The 17307-nt window shown below is 41.7% G+C and overlaps 2 long non-coding RNA genes across 2 annotated transcripts; both read right to left on the bottom strand.

Moving 5' to 3' along the window:
- Nucleotides 1-12499: 12499 nt before the first annotated feature.
- On the bottom strand, nt 12500-14007 carry LOC141791131 (uncharacterized). The gene is made up of 3 exons (XR_012598299.1): nt 13808-14007; nt 13560-13710; nt 12500-13383 (listed from the first exon to the last, which is right to left on the bottom strand). It is a non-coding gene; the product is annotated as an uncharacterized LOC141791131 (long non-coding RNA).
- Nucleotides 14008-16014: 2007 nt separating this feature from the next.
- On the bottom strand, nt 16015-16969 carry LOC141791097 (uncharacterized). Its single transcript, XR_012598298.1, has 4 exons — nt 16890-16969; nt 16754-16804; nt 16653-16678; nt 16015-16575 (listed from the first exon to the last, which is right to left on the bottom strand). It is a non-coding gene; the product is annotated as an uncharacterized LOC141791097 (long non-coding RNA).
- Between the last annotated feature and the right edge of the window lie 338 nt (nt 16970-17307).

Here is a 17307-nt window from a genome sequence, read left to right as displayed (position 1 = left end):
TACCTCATATTTCATTAACAAAACAGTGTAATAGCTCTTGGGTAGCTATAGGACCTTGGGTTAAAAAGGCCTTAGACGCATCAGATTGGCAGGACAGATCAGATGGTAGTTCTTATTCTCCTTCTATGCAAGCTGTATGCTACTCAGTAGAGATTAAGATAAAGGTTGTTCGCACTACACATACTGAGACACATTAAATTACACTTATGCCATTGAGTGCTGAAGAGGAGGAATTGCTTTCAACAGTACCAGACAATTTATGGGCTAAGAGTAAGTTTAATTTTGGTAACATAAAAGGTGCATCTCCTGTTGTAGTCCAGCCTAAATCAGCCTACAGGCCATGTAAAAAGCAGTATCCACTCAGCCCTGAAGCTGTTCAAGGCATTGCTCCTGTTATTCAGTTTCTCATTGAAAAGGGTGCCATTGTGGAATGTCCTCTCTCAGCATGTAACACCCCTATATTGCCTGTGAAGAAACCAAATTGGGGGTGGCGACCAGTTCAAGACCTTAGGGCCATAAATGAAGCAGTTCATCATCCAGCTCCAACTGTACCAAATGTTGCAACTCTACTGTCGCAGGTGCCAGCAAAGACTTGTTGGTTTTCTGTAATTGACTTGGCAAATGCATAGTTCAGCATCCCAGTTCATCCTGACTCACAATTTTGGTTTGCTCTTACTTTCAATGATAAGCGCTACACTTGGACGCGAATGCCACAGGGGTTTGCTGCAAGCCCAACTTTGTTGGCGGCTGCTGTAGCAGAAAACCTGTCGCACTGGCAGCCAGAGTGTGGTAGTACACTGGTTCAGTATGTTGATGACCTCTTGGTGTGTTCCCCGTCACAAGAGGCTTGTCAAACAGACACAGTGTCTTTGCTCTGTTTCTTGGCAGACAATGGGCATAAAGTTTCAAAGGATAAGCTGCAGCTTGTTACACAATCAGTGCGCTATCTTGGTCATGTAGTTACACCTGAAGGGCGCAAATTAGGTCCGGACCGCATCCAGGCCATCTTGGATGTTCCTAAACCAAAGACAAAGAAACAGATTATGTCTTTTTGGGGTTTAGCAGGCTATTGCTGTCCATGGATTTGTGATTTTGCGGAGATCTCCCGTCCCCAGTATGATATCACGCATGGGGAAAAACACTTGGCCATGACTGACTTTCTGACTTGGACTCCTGACGCAGAGACAGCTTTTTCTGACTTGAAAAAAAGCATTGACTAATTCTCCATGTTCAGGACTTCCAGACCCCACAAAACAATATAATCTTTTTGTTTCTGAGTGTGGTGGTTTTATGTCAGCAGTTTTGACTCAGTCTCATGGTGACAGACAGCGACCAATAGGCTATTACTCCAAACGACTATCCACCACTGAGAGAGCTATGGTGGCTTGTTTAAGAGCTGTAGCAGCCGCCACTGAAGCAGTTCTAGCCACAGCTGACATTGTTGCTATGTGTCCTCTTGTTGTGCATGTACCACACGCTGTTCATTCTTTAATCCTTCAAGCAAAAACTGCTCATCTGGCTCCAGCGAGGCTTTTGCACTGGCAAAATGTTCTACTAACCATGGCTCATGTTACTCTGAAGCGATGCACTGTGCTTAACCCATCAACTTTGCTCCCTACAGAAGAGGATGGAGAACCACATCACTGTTTGGAAATTGTCGATGCAGTGTCAAAACCACGGGATGCATTATTTGACACACCTCTAACAAACCCAGAGTGTGTGTTTTTTGTAGATGGTTGTGCAATGAGAAATCCAACTAGTGGTGCCCCATGTGTTTCCTATGCTGTTTGTTCTGAGCATGACATAATTGAAAGTGCAAAGCTCCCTGATAATTTATCTGCACAAGTTGCTTAACTATATGCGCTCACTCGTGCTTTCATTTTAGGAACTGGACAAGATATCACCGTGTACACAGACTCCCAGTATGTTTTCAATGTATGTCATAACGTTCCATGCTTTCCCTTAATGATGTCTCTTTACTCCACAAAATAGGCTAACCCTGACAGGAATGGATGATGACATGGTCAGGTATTGTTGTGCTCTTAACCATGCTCTGAGGCTCATTTTTCCAAAGGTGCAAGCAGCCCCTCCAGAGCCTACGGCAGTGCAACTCCACAACATCAAGCCAGGTGACTGGGTGGTGGTGAAAGATCTGAGAAGGAAACATTGGCGCCAACCCCGATGGACAGGACCATACCAGGTGTTGCTGACAACTCCTACAGCCATCCGGGTCGCTGAGAGGGACACCTGGATCCATGCGTCCCAGTGCAAGCCCTTTCCTGGGGATGGGCCTACTTAAAGAGAGACCTCCTAGCCAGGGGAAGATCATGGAGGGCCTCTGGTGGAAGATGGTGATTGGAGTCATCATGGCTGGAGTGGGTGTCATAACCACCATCATCCGGAGCAACGCTGGTGGCCTGGAAGAATTGGACTCCACAAGTCCTCATATATTCATTTACAGCACACATTCTACTGATCCATTTGCATTCACCCAACAAACTGATGTCATGTATACTGATTCTTCTACACCCCGTCCATCACATGGGAACTGGTGCAAACTTGTGAACAATGACCTGGCAGTCTCCTTAAGTGCAAAGGGTAGCACGAAAGAAACCTGGAAAACTGATGAATCATCAACAAAGACTTACAACAACAAAAATGTCAAGACGGGAAAAATGGAAGCATTAATTAAGAAAAAGAGACAATTGTCTGAGCAAACGGATTGGATACCTTGAGGTTTCGGTGTTGGTACTCCAATTGATAAAACAAAGTTGTATAATTATGTTTGCTTTTTCATAATTTCTGCTTTCTTTCTTTTCAGATTCTTTGTCGGTGTATTGATACCTTATACTAGTCAGTTTTAATGTTATGTTGCCACTTTGTGCCAAAAGGAGGGAATGTGAAAATTGAATACATATTAAAACCTGACTAGTATATTTGCCCCATATGAAAGTCTGACTGAGTGTATCACCAAGGGATTTATATTGGGGGCAATAACGCAGATAGGTTTAACCGTAGGGGGTTAGTTTGAGTAAAGGTAAACCCCCACTGAAGTTTGTTTTTCTGAATCTCAACAAATGTTGTTCATTGACAAGGGTGCAGGCAGCTGTCCGGTAGAATATTTATCACCTCAGCTCATACTGTATAAAAGCCAAGACAACCTCTCTGTTGGGAGAGAACACCTAGCAGAGGTCTTCTCTCCATGCTGCATGTGAATAAAAGGAAATGGTTCATCACACTGTTATTTTGTTATCTTTAAACTTATTTTGAGTGCAACAGGAAAAATTTCCCTGACAAAGCACAACAAGATCCCCTCAAACAGAGACACTGATGATTTCTGTGTTCATAAGTGCTTCTCTTTGGGGTTGTCTTGCTGTGGGTTTCACAACACTTGTGCCTGTGGTTGCACAACACAAGTACTTGCACAGGGTGGCCCCATCTTTTAAGGCTGGCCCAATGCATGATTTTGTCCCCAGCATTACCCAAACACATGCACTGACTTGATATTGGTTTGCAGTAAGTGCTACTTGTTGGGGTACTGCTGCTGAGCAGGAGATCAAGACAAGGCAAGCTGATTGGCTCCAGAACCCATTTGTTTGTAATCATTTTCCTTGAGTCTGTATAATCACCCAAACTTGAGCACTGGCCTGTCTCTCAAAATCAGCAAATGCTACTTGTTGGGGCTGTTTTATTAGACAAGAGCCACACCTGGAATTGGAAGCAGCAGAGGAAAAAGATTGCTCTTAGATAACTCCAAGCAGAACCACTGCTGAATGTTGCATCAAAAGTGCTTCTCTTTGGGGTTGTCTTGGAAATAAAAGTACTTGCCAGTCAAAAGTTATTTGGGACAAAGCTCACGCTTTGTAAAGGCAGAAAGGGCAGTACAGCTCTGGTTCTGTGTGACAACTGGAAATAAATGTACTTGGTCGGTACTGTTACCCTAACATAAACACTGACTTGAAAGTGAAATGCAGTAAGTGCTTCTTGTTGGGGTAGTTTTGCTGACCACAAGGGACTCAAGACTTTTGGTTAGGAGATAATCGTACTTCATATAAAAGTTTGTTTTCTACCAGCAGTAATTATTTGGGGGCACATGTGATCTTTGAATGTTTGATTATGCTGTGGACAAAGTAGAGGAAGAAGGCCATCACGTGACCAGGTGTCACATCAGACAAACATTGCCCTGCCACAATTGCAAATGAAGGCTGGGTTATGGGCCATCTTCTCAAGTAGTGCCAATAGAATTGTTTTAAGCAGCCGTCAAGAACACTGAAACTCTGTGAACAAGGGGGAGGAGTCAGGCCATGGTGGCAGTATATAACCTAAGGAAGACACATACTGGGTCAACATGAAGAGCTCCAGGAACTTGTGCGAGGGGGGTTCCAGCCATACTTCAAAGGAAGATACAACAGGACACAAGTAAGGATGACTGCAAGCCAGTTGATTGGCCCAACTTGAGCACGGACTTGACTCTTTGCATTCAGTAAGTGCTACTTGTTGGGGCGGTTGTACATGGCTGATGGTTCACAGTAAGAAAGGAGTCAGGAAATGGCACAACAAGACCCCCTCAAACAGAGACACTGATGATTTTTGTGTTCATAAGTGCTTCTCTTTGGGGTTGTCTTGCTGTGGGTTTCACGACACTTGTGGGTGCTGTGCACTCTGGTTGCACAACACAAGTACTCTGAAAAAATACCCTTGCCCCTGGTGGAGGATTCCTATCCTGGGGGTAAAGCTATGAAAGGGGTTCACCCCCTCCGAAACCAGCTGAAAGGACAGACTGTGTGGGCTTTAGTTGGGTACACATTGGTTTTAATGCGCTCCACTAGGTGTGTGGCTCATGTAAAATATCAGAACGACTCTGCCATATGGGTCTTGGCATCTTACCAGGGACCAAAGGGTCCATGTCTTGTATAGATGGAGGCTCAGTTGTGAGATGAATGGAATGGCAGTAAAAGGGATGGTTGTATGTAGGCTTAGTTTTCTCAAAAAATGAAAACAGGACCACGCAGACTCTTTATTCACATTTCTAATCGAAGTAAGTTTTTAACCTGGACTGATCAGGAGTAAGTTTGGAATGTTATCTGGACTGAGTCCTCCTTAAAACAGTTGTCCAGTGACCCTTGGTGTGTGTGTGGCTCTTTCAGCTGACAGAACCTCTGTGACATTTGAATGCAAGGAAAGCCAACATCAGCCTGAAATGTTCTTACTCTGCATGTGTCACGCACTCTTGTAAATAGTCCTAAAACCAAGAGGAGAAGAGAGCACAGGTTATTTATCCAAAACTGCAGCTGCAACAGCAAAGCACCTCCACCACCAGGCTCAAAAATACATGCAAAAAGTTTAAAAACACAATTGAATTGCACTCCTGGAACAAGTGGCTCAGCTGATTTTCACACTAAATCTGCAAGATTAGATCAACATATATTTAAAAACAAAACAACACCAAAAACAGATATACACGTCTGACTTGATGTTGTAGTGTGAGCATTGCAATAGTGCACTGTGCTCTGTTATGCTGAAATGAGGTTAACTAACATCTGGTGTTGACATTTTTGTATGGTTGCATTAGATTACTGAAAAACAGGCGCACAGTTAACATTTATTTTCACAGTTCAGTCTTCTTTCTGTCTTTCTTTCTTCTTTTCTTTTGAGGACTTTCTTCCTCCTTGTGAAAGACTTTGCCGTCAGGCTGCTCTCTCCACTTCAGGGTGACTCCACTCAGTCCACTCTGCTTCAGCTTTTCCTGGAGCTGGGAACAAAAAGTTAAGACCATTGGGATTACTCAAACGAGCACTGGTCTTATGGTAGGTTTTGGAGACTTACCTGTTTCAGAAGTTGTGCTTTCACAGCAGGGTTGTTCAGATCCAAAGAGGGGTGATCTGTCCTCATCTTCAGCTTTATCACCTGTATTCCTGGTTTGAAAGAAGAAACATTAATGTACAATTTATTTTGTGCTACTGAACTCTTGAATGGTAAAAAGCATTAATCCTTATCTGCTACTCACCAGGCTGGGGGACGCTGTAGCACACAAATGGGAATCTGCTTCCACAAGGCAGTAACCTCCACTTTCCTGAACTCTCCAGATCTGCAACCCCACACAAATCACTCCTGCTGACAGAGGGTCCTGCTGCATCATCCCAGTATCTGAACTCAGAGCTGCTCCCATCAGACCAGGAATCATGAGGATCTTTGTACAAACCAATCCACGAACTATATCCAGAAGGTCTCAAGCTCTGGATCTTCTGGATCTCAGCATAAGTCTTCAGTGTAGCCAGGTCTATATAGTTCTCCCTGCAGTGACTCTGAGCACTGGACCAATTCATTTCTTTTCCCTGGAAAACAAATTCAGGGTCCTGTTGTGATCCTATAGGAAGGAAAATGGAGAAAAGGGGGAAAGGAGTTTCAACAAAGTACTCACAGAAAATCTTCAAGAGCTGGATATTCCCCACTCAATCCCTACCTCTGTAACAGAAGAATGTATACAACAAAGAGCAATGTGCATCGTGGAATCCATCATTAAAAAAAAAAGACACAGAAGTGCTTTTCTCCTTGATAATCTGGTTGACCGCTGCCCCACTTCATGTACTGAACTCCACTGCCTGTGTAGTTGTCTGACCACTTCCAGAGATTCATGTACAGGCCAATCCAGACTTCAGAGTTGAGGCCAGAGAGCAAAACGGTCTTGTTAACCTGTTTCATCTCTTCAGGGTTTTCAATGGTGGGCAGGTCTGTGTACGTCTGTCTGCAGTAGGTCTGAGCTTCAGTCCAGGTCAGGGAATCAGCCACATAGTGGTACTGACGGGGGAGGCAGGAGGAGACGCCCCAGCCTGAGAGGAGAAGAGTTTGATTATGAACTGTTTTACTCACAATCACATTTTGTCCGTCAGCATCTATCAGAATGAAAATGTGTCATTGTATGCTTTAAGTGAAGTGAAGTTTAAATGGATGCAACAATAACAAAGTGTACCCTGATTGTAATGTTTCACTGTTAGTGTCTAGTGAAGTGTGACATCTTCACATGCACATGAAACACTTGAAGTGAGAAACAGACAAAAAGCATTTTCTCAAATTTATATTTAGTGAACACTTTTAGACTTGGATTATCTCAGATGAGCTAACACATGACCCATGGAACCTACACCATAACATTTTTTAACTTTCAGCCAGTGCACCATTTTGGATAGATAGATATATAAATATATATCAGCATCAATGCAATCTAAAGCTGCCTTCAGTCAAATATTGAAATATGCTGACTATTGAAACAAAGTAAGAGATTATGATTGCATTTAACGACAGTTGTGAAGGTTGTAGTTTAATTGAAAATATAACAACAAAATTGGAAATTCTTTCTAGAAACACTTTCTGCTTAAATATTTATTGACGGCAGTAATTTTTCAGTAATAAATTAAGTACCATACTTTGAAGTATAAGTCACTCATACATATGTATAATCATACATTTTTTGAAGTCGAATCTGTCAAAAAATGCATCATTAAGACAAAAACAACATATATGGGTCACATTGGACCATAAGTTTAATTTAATTAGAATGATTTGTTTACAGTATTTCCAGAGTGAACTTTTTACATTTAACTTTGATAAATTAGGAGGTTTAGATATTGTTCCTACAGCTCCTCATATCTGTGACCAGTTTCTCTTCTCTACATGCTCTCCTCTCCTCTCCTCTCCTCTCCTCCCTTCCCTGCTCTAGATGAGTGCTGCTGGAGAGATCGGTGCAGTGTCAGCTGGAATCTGTTTACAATAGAAAGCAAAAATCATGCCGGTAAACTTTTAAATTGTATTATCAGGCGCTAAACACCAGGAGCTGTCACGGTTTGAGACTGAAGCTGGAGACGAGCACGTCTGGGCAGCAGAAAACTTCACGAATGGACCAATGAGCTTGCACTGTGCAGGCAGTGCTCATGTTGTAGTGACGTGTATCATACTGCAATGGGTTTGGTATTGCAGATGCTGTTTCAGAAAACTAGAATTAAATAATTTAACCCACCAAAGTGGCTAGTAGGAGTGACAGTGTTACCCGCCACAGCTGGAATTCAGCTGCATTTGGCGGTTTGGCGGGTGTTAACGTTAAGCCCTGATTACGAGCTAGATTCACAGTAGGTCAAAACTGTTGATAAAGAGCATCATAAGACATTATGAGTGTGGTCATTAAAGGTGGAATATGACTAATATGATGAGCATTATAATGCACTGTGGGTGTACTTACAATGCACTACAGATGTGGTCTTCATAGAAAGTGTTACCCTTTTTTTATTTTTTTATTTTTTTATTTTGTCCAGTCAAGTCAACTACCCAAGATTTTAAGTGAGTCAGGGTCTTGGCAGAAAGTTGGTTGTGCAGTCTCATGGGGTGAGATTTCTTAGTTGATATTATAAAACAACTGATGCATCAGCTTGTTTTTTTTGTTTGTTTGTTTGTTTGTTTGTTTGTTTTGTTTTTATATATATATATTTTTTATAACTATTTCAGATTTGTTCCAACCTCAAAAGCCAGGCTCATGATAACAAAAGCCACAGTAGAGAAGTAAATAAACCAAGTCCATCACAGCTGGGTGTGCCACACAAAGTTCCTCAAAAGCCCCCTAGTTTCTGAGCTGCTTAGAGGCACCTTAACGGGTGTTAGTGAGCTGTTCTATTTTTACATTCCTTGGCAGTACTTTAAAAGTATTTCTCACTCTTGGTGCTTCAGCTTTGATACCTGACTTCCTTTGCTTCTGAGACAGCATTTCTACATTAATCAAACAATAATTTGTCCTTTTTTTAAAATATTTTTACATCACATAAATATGTTAAAGCATTTTCAAAGTAACAGCATGGATACCACCTGCAACCTACAGCAGAAAAAAAAAATTAGAGGGACTCTGACCAGAGAGGCACTAGACAACCAGGAGGATCCTCTCCATGCTGGTGCTCGTTGGACCGTCTGTGGCCCCTAAACAAACCTCACCATCAGATAAACTGTGGAAGGACACCTCCTGCCCCTCCTCTGTTTCACACACATCAGTTTTTTTCACTGTCATCTACATGCCTCCAATCTAAGTATCATGTAAATTCTCTTCCTGTAACTGTAGCTTGTGGTTGAAGCAATGCATGAATACTTCACTGTGTATCTCATGATGGTACCTATATACTCAAATTATTGTATCTCAGAAAGCATCCCCCACCCCCCACCCACTGCAATGGGCTCCTGTTTCCAGAAAGTTTCAGGTGTTCCAGTAAACTCAGCACTGAAACAATGCTCCTTTGGAGTTTTTTTCTGCCAGATGGCCAACTACTTCATTTGACTGTCAATGAGGATCATTTCAACAGCCAAGAACAGACATTCTCCATCGTGCCTAAAGTAACGCAAAATTTCTATCTCACAGTGTAAGTGTTTTGGTAGCTCAGTGTAGGAGCAAACACTGGGTTATCTAACGATTCAGTTTTTAACTAAAGAGAAAAGGATCAGAGAGGATGTGCAGGCGTGGACTGGGGTTCAAAGTCAGCCCAGGATCTCAGTGTCAAGAGGCCGCAAGAAGGATGCAAGTGGGACCGTGATTTTAAAACAAGTACTTTAATTAAAGTAAAAAACTTTATTACAATTAAAACTACTGTGTGATTTTTACGTGTGTGACCAGGGTAAATAAAAATTAGCTATAAGTAATTTATGTTTGGGGGAGAAAACATCTATTTCAGAACATAACCGCAGGAGTAGATGGACTCAGTGTTACTGTGTGAGTGGAGTTGTTGAATCAACAAATAACATCTTAATCCTATTCCACTTAAAGACCAATTTACTAGTGATGTTTGATACCACTGATTTCCTTTCCGATCCAATACTGAGTAAAATTCAGGCTGGTTTTGGCAATACAGATCTGATATTGTACATGCTGATACATTTTTACTCCAACTTTCATAAACTTTACACTGCAAATACATCAATCCAAAAATTTACCCCAAAATAAAAAATGCTAAAATATTCTAAACATACTGTATCACCTCCCACTCAATGACAAATGATTTTCACTTTACTACAAACAAATACAAACATGTTGTCAGAATTGATTAACAAAACACAATTGACCCATCCTATCAGCAAATCAAATAGTGTTCCACGACATCAGCTATACTAACTTTAAATACTGTCATTTTCATTTGTCTCACATAACTTTTCATAAAATATACAGCTTTCCTTCTTAAATCATGATGCACTAAATATTTACATCTTCCTATCACAAAATTCTACCTTATTTTGGACCTTTTGTTGGAACATTACAATAAAAATTTGCAGTTTGTCACACACTTAACACCTATATATTTAACAAAGTTAATTTTACACAATCACTATTTACCACAAACTTTGTGAATACTTACACATAACAACTGGCATCTAGCCCTCGAACGCTGTACTACTTCATCAGCAGAAGCTGGCAGACTGTTTACTGACGCCATTTTCTGAAAGTACAGGAACACACCAAACAAAAACACACACACACACATATATATATATAAAACAGTAATATGTGTGCATACCCAAACACCCAACCCACCTGTCACCCGCACAACGCCTATAACGCCGGGCTGTACAATATTGTCATGGAACAGAAGTGTTGAAGATCTTATTACGGCAATGAGAGTTCTTCATTCCCTTTAACTACCTGTAGAAAGTGTCATATACTACCAACCCCTCCCTGGAAAACCGGTAACTTTCATAAAGGTGGTCATCCGAAAAGAGAGTGGGTCGGGCTCCGATGTCCACGGGATCCTCTAGGAACGGACAAGCCATTTTTTCGTGAGGGCTCATTGGTCAGTGGGCGGGGTTTTAATAGTCCGCTAGTTCAATCTGGAACCTAACCTGCCCCGGAGCAGGTTAGCCGTTCAGCGTACGTTGCCATGGAGACTCACCTCGCTGAGGAGTGATCCCGTGTCGTAGAACAGGGAATCCAGAACCTATCCTCAAAGCTACCTCGCTAGGCAGTAATCCTGCTTCGTAGAACAGGGCCCTGAGGGAACCCAAGTGCAGATTATTTCGAAGACAGAAATCAGGGGAAAACAGTTCTTTAATTAACACTGCCAAAAAGGGCAAACACAGTCTTTACGAAACCCAAAAGTCCAAAAGGCAAAAGGACAAAATCCAAAACGAGAGAAACAGGCAGTGTACCAAAAATCAAGAAAGTCAAAGTGAGCCAAGCAAGAGTACAAAAAAAGGCAGGCAAATCCAAACAGAAAACAGGCAGAGCAAATGCCAGGCTGGAACAAAGCAGAAGGCTGGTGTGAAGCAGGCAGAAGCACAATCAACAAACTGGCAACAACAACAGAAACTGACTGGGTTAAATACTGGCAGGTGATTAGCAGACAAGGAACAGGTGTGATCATGAGAGAGAGCAGGAAGGTGGAGTCCAGGAGCAGCAAACAGCTACAGCATTGTCCATTAGAGGGAACAGAAGAATGAGCAGGAGGGTGGAGGCTAAGAGGAGCAGACAGCTCCAACAGTGTCCATGACACCTATCACTTCTGTTTAGTGAGTTCTACAATCACACCTCATAAATGTTACAAAACAAAAACATCTTTACTTAGCTTCCAACTACCACGCAATGCATCTACATGTTGTCAATATATTCAGTTTTACCATAACATCTGGTTTTGTTCATGTAACCACTTATTATTTCAACATTTTATACAATCAACTGTCGCGTTTCACTTCAAAAACAATAGCTAGCTAAACAAGTTACGCGGTAGTTAACACGAGTCTACTTAGCTTTCTCATACCATAAAATCTCTCTTCAATATTCAAAATACCATATCATACAATTCATCTCAGATGATATACAATTGTACTCATAAATGACTGACTTCTGATTTATGAGATGGCCAAGATAACCTAAAGACAATTGCCCTGTATGATAATCACCACCGTTTGACTCTACGGCAACTACGCAAATCCGAAACTTAACAAGCATTTACTCGTCATCACGTGTACAAACGCGTAATGACAATTTTGATAACATTTAATGATGATCTGTGAAATACCCAAAGTTTTACAACCCTGGTACCATAAATCATTAACAAAAACAATCATGTAAATATGTAAAGAAAATACATTTAAATTCTGTGCATGGATACATTTAACAGTTAAACTTGATTCAAATATCAATACAATGTAAAAGCAAGAATTCAACAACATTATCCACTGAGAGCCTAATAAAAGAACAGCAAAATTCCTTTCACAACGCAATACATAACCTGTGCTATAACTAGGGCTGGGTATCGATTCAGATTTCCTAGATCGATTCGATTCGATATTGCAAGGCCTCAGATCGATTCAATTCGATTCAATTCAATTCAATCTGGGACATCTTGTTAAAAAAAGGCTTTAAAATTAAAAAGTGACCTTTTGACCTGGTACATTATTGAACATTATTTTTACATTAAGAATTGAACCCAAAGCAGTTACATTAATCATGTACTTTTATTTAAACATGACCACCTGACAACGGAGAAAATATAAATTCCTCTAACTTAGATTTAAATAAATTACAAGGCCAACAATATAAAGTAGCTACAGACATAACTAACAGGACACTCAATTAGCTTCTCCTGCCTGCAACTGTCTTACAGCTTTAGTGCAACAATTCTGTAATGTTTTTGATACATACAACTGTATCAGAAGAACAGAAACAACCATCTGTTGACTCAAAAAAATGCAAGTACATTGAAATAGTGCAAAAAGTCAGGCTTTTTAGAACATTGTCTGGTAAACAGTATTTCTTAAACATACCTGGTAATACTGAAAAACACCCTTAAAACAAAAACAAGTGATAACAAGTCTAAGCAGCTTGAATTAAATTAAAAAAATGAAAGTCTGACATATTAATAAAAAGCTTGTCAACATCTGAACATTACTCAAACAAACGTCCTCAAAACTAAAGGCCCTTCATCAGTTGCCTTACTTGTCTGAAAAAGTAAGATTTTTCTGCAGGAAAAGGAGTTGGTCAACATGTTGAGGAGTAAGGCAGCTCCTTTTTGCTGTGACAATATCACCAGCCGTGGAAAAAACCCGCTCAGATGGGAAGCTGGTACCAGGTATGCAAAGGTACCGCTTGGCTTGGCGGGCCAAAATGGGATACTCACCTGTATGTGCCCTCCACCAGTTGAGAGGATTCTCAGAGAGTGGGAGAGATGTTACCTCCCTGTATTTTTTTATTTCATCCTGGGCCTTTTCAAACACAGTTTTCTGTGTTACCAGTTCTTCTTTTGGCATGTAGGTTGACCCAAGGAGAGACATCAATGCTGAGGATTCCTTTGATCTCTTTGGTGGAGTAGCATCTTCAAGAGGCTCAGGCACAGCTTCCTCCGCTCCACCAACAGCCGCTGTTTGCTGTTGGAAAATAGACATGTTCAGGAATAAAATTATTTGGAAAATAACTTGGGAACACAATTTAGAATTCAATTGTTTAATATTTGAATGTTAAAGACAATTAATAAATTGAGTTGAATACAATAAGGTACAAAAAAGGTTAGAAATAACAAGTTATGTGTTGGTCTTTAACTTACATTAGGTGCCTCAGTCTGCTCCCCATGAGCAGCTTCAGTCACCAGCCTGGAGAATGTGTGGTCCCGGGCCTCGTCAGACAGGAAAGGCAGAGCTTTGAAACGAGGGTCTAATGCTGAGGCAACATAGAGCCTATCCTTCAGGGCCACATACCTTAAAAAGATAACACATCATTTCATCACTTATATAATTTTATCGGATATCAATATGCATGCATGCAAACACAGTCACACACACTTTTTAAGCATACCTCGAATTCAGGCTGTTGTATGCAGCCGTCTTGACCTCTTTGATGACTGCAGAGTCCTGGGGGGCACAGCTCATCTTCTTCAACAGCTGTGCATGCAGGGGTGCAATGACTGACATAGTCGGTGTTTTTTCCTCAGACATGACAAGGGTAGCAGCCTTCAGTGGCTGAAGAGCTTTAACCAAATCTTCTGCTATTGTTATGTTCATTTCTGTCAAAGCGCAGAGATCTTGTTCGTTCCTGCGGACTTCAGGTGATAGTAGAGCTGCTGAAATAGCTGGTTGCTGCTCAAGAAAGCGGTCCAGCATCTCCAGTGAGCTATTCCATCGTGTCAGCACGTCAGTCACCATCTTATGGACAGGAAGCTCCAGTACTTTTTGTTTTTCTTTGAGTTTGTGACTTGCTGTTGTGCTACGATGAAAAAATGTGGCGATGCGTCTAACTCTGCCAAGCAGGCGTGCAGCTGTGGGAACTTTTAGCGCAGCTTGCGAGGCTAAATTAAGAAGGTGTGCAAAGCAACCGATGTGCTGCAAGCCCATCATTTCCACAGCACGGACGATATTTGCTGCATTGTCAGTTACAATGGCTGGCGTTTTGTTGTTCAGCTTCCATTCTCCTATCACCTCGGACAACATGTCACAGAGATTACTCGCTGTGTGGCTCGTTTCCACGGCTCTGGTTTGTAGAACCTGGTTTACGAGGACCCAGTCATCGTCGATGTAGTGAGCAGTAACTGTTAGATATGAATCTGTTGCTCTTGATGTCCAACAGTCACAAGTCAATGCGACATTATCTGCTGACTGAAGTGAAGCTTCGATGCTTTGTTTCAAACATGCATACATGTTCGGGATTGTAACTTCACTTAACTGTTTGCGTGTCGGTAAAACATAGCGTGGCTCTAGAGTTGTAATGAGTCGGAAACCATCGTTTTCAACAACGCTGTACGGTCGTATGTCCTTGCAAATAAAAACTGCAATAGCCTGGGTGATTTTCTGTGCGCGCTGGGAGTTTCCTGGTAACTTAGGCGTCATGACCTGCTCTAGGCTGGTTTGTTTGAGCCGTGCGGACTGTGTTTCTGCCGGGTGATGTCTCGTCAAATGGTTGCGTAGGTTCGTAGTATTCCCACTGTACTTTACCTTTCCGTTGCATATTTTGCATATTGCTTGTTTTCTGTCCAACTCCTCTGTACCGTCGTGTTTGTTGAATCCGAAATACGTCCAGACATCAGCTTTTAAACTCGCCGGTGCTGCACTTACAGAGCTACTTGCTCCCGCCATGTTTGTTTGAGTGCTTGCAGTAAGACCTCGCGAGATCTTGTTAAGTGGAAAGCCGTGGTAAAGGCTGATCACGCGAGACTAAAAGGGGTGAAACCACAAGGCTGCTCCTCTGCACGTCAAATGATGAAGAAACTACCAGTTAAAAGATCGATCTTTGGATTTTATGGATCGATTATTAACCAATTTATGGGAAATCGATTAAAACCGATCTAATTGATTTTTCAAACCCAGCCCTAGCTATAACTGTGTATAATTTTTGGATATTGTGTTTATTTATTGTGTTTTTAGTAGAGGTATACTCCATAGACAATATATAGAGCGGACAGTGTGGCTCTGGCATTTATAATTGTACGGTTTAAAGCCAAAATACCCCCGTCACAGGCGTGGACATTGTAGCAGTTGTGCAGACAGAGTCTCCACAGACGATGAGGGATTCTGGGAAAATCTGAGTGCAGCTGGGTGACAAAAATACAATTTTTTATTTATTTTTATTTTTTTCCCAGAGTCTCATCATTTCTTGACTCTACCTTCCGACATATTTTACAATCCCCGAAAAAAATACTCCTAGGGGTCGACAACGCCACCCAGAAGATCTTCACCTCTGGGAACCAACTAATGAATTTACCACAGGTCCGTATATCACTGACAGAGACGGCAGTTTTAAACAGAGTACTCAAAATTTAATTTAATTACAAACGTTTAAAATTGTTCTTTTTAAAACCATCAATAACTGCAAAAGAAAATCCCTCAAACCAAACAAAACTTAGGAAATCAACCCCACAAAAATAAACAACTTAGAGTAAAGGAGCCAAAAGAAAACACAACCAAATGGAATACAAATGAACACAAACCCAGAGTTGAGCACACTTGACAAATAAAGAAAACAAAGTAATACTTGAAATTTGAAGATAATCAAATAAAAACACATGCAAGCAAGGAAAGAAAACAAATCAATAATGGCAATGCCCAATCATCAAATAATCACACACACATGCAAATCATGAAACAACAACCCAAATAATGCAATGCAGAAATAACCTAATCCTACAAAGAAACAGTTACCCCAAAGGAAAATTTAAAAAAGAATTAATCAAAGAAAAAGCCAAAAAAATAACCCAAATACAAATAAATCCCTCCCCAAACGAACCTAAAAAGATGAATGTCATAAAAGCTGAACTTAAAAATCCGACTTAGCTTGAGCCTTCAAGTATGGATAGCAGCAAGCCTGGGCCTCCATACAGTGATGAGAAGTCAAGCGCGCAGCAGTAAAACCTCCCAATATAACGGAGTATAGTCAATAGAGGATCAGAATCACAGTTACCACAGTTCATTTTTGCTTCTCCGCACGAGGCGCTTTCTCACACTCCTGGTTAGGTATCAGCTCAAATAATCGGAAACAACTAAGGCAGAAGTCAGGAACACAGAGCCAGAACAACAGCGCTGGTTTATCCAGCCGGAAGGAGAGCCGGTTAAAAGGCTCACCGTTTTGGTGAACTAAATGCAAAGAGGAAAATTAAGTCAACACGCAGCAGGAGAACCAAGGCACATCTGAAGGCAGAAAACACACGTACCTCCAGGATACGCACTGAAAGACGCACTGAAACGGAGATTAAGAGTCACCATTACACCCAGAGCTCGCAGTGTTCAACAGGAAGACAGGCAAGACACTTACCTGGATGGAAGACGTTAACTGCTCCTGAAGCAGCGCCGATTCAGCTCCCAGCTGCGCTGCGAACAGGTGTAGAGGGGGTAAGCGAAACACCCAGAACGCACACACAAGTGCAGCAAAACCAGATAGAACACATTACCTGGCCAAGAACGACAAGATCTCAAAGATCTTCAGTTAAGTCCACCGGCTTCAGTAGAGGCAGCAGCCATACATGCCACATGCATGAGAACAGGAAAAGGGGAAGAGGCCATTAGCACACCTAGGGTGCTTCCCAATGTGCCAAAATGCAGTCTCCTATCTCCTCTCTCCTCCGCGACACCGGAAGTACTTTGTGAGCAGCCATATTGGAGGACATTCCAAAGCGCCAAATGTGCTCGGAGGAGAGAGGAGAGAGGAGAGAGGAGACTGGGCTGGAGGAGGCATAATCGAGGAAACACAAGTGCAGGCTTCGCGGAAATCTTTTCACTGACAGACACGCCCCCTTGTGACGTATCAGAGCCGGCCACAAAGCGTCAGCTGTCCACATGTGTGAAACGTGAGCACCATGGAGCAAGGTA

The sequence above is a fragment of the Halichoeres trimaculatus genome, unplaced genomic scaffold, assembly GCF_033239565.1.
Source record: "Halichoeres trimaculatus isolate MK-OKI-2021-1 unplaced genomic scaffold, fHalTri1.1 fHalTri1_scaffold_5, whole genome shotgun sequence".
Lineage (NCBI taxonomy): Eukaryota > Metazoa > Chordata > Actinopteri > Labriformes > Labridae > Halichoeres > Halichoeres trimaculatus.
This window is presented reverse-complemented; position numbering and strand designations above follow the sequence as displayed.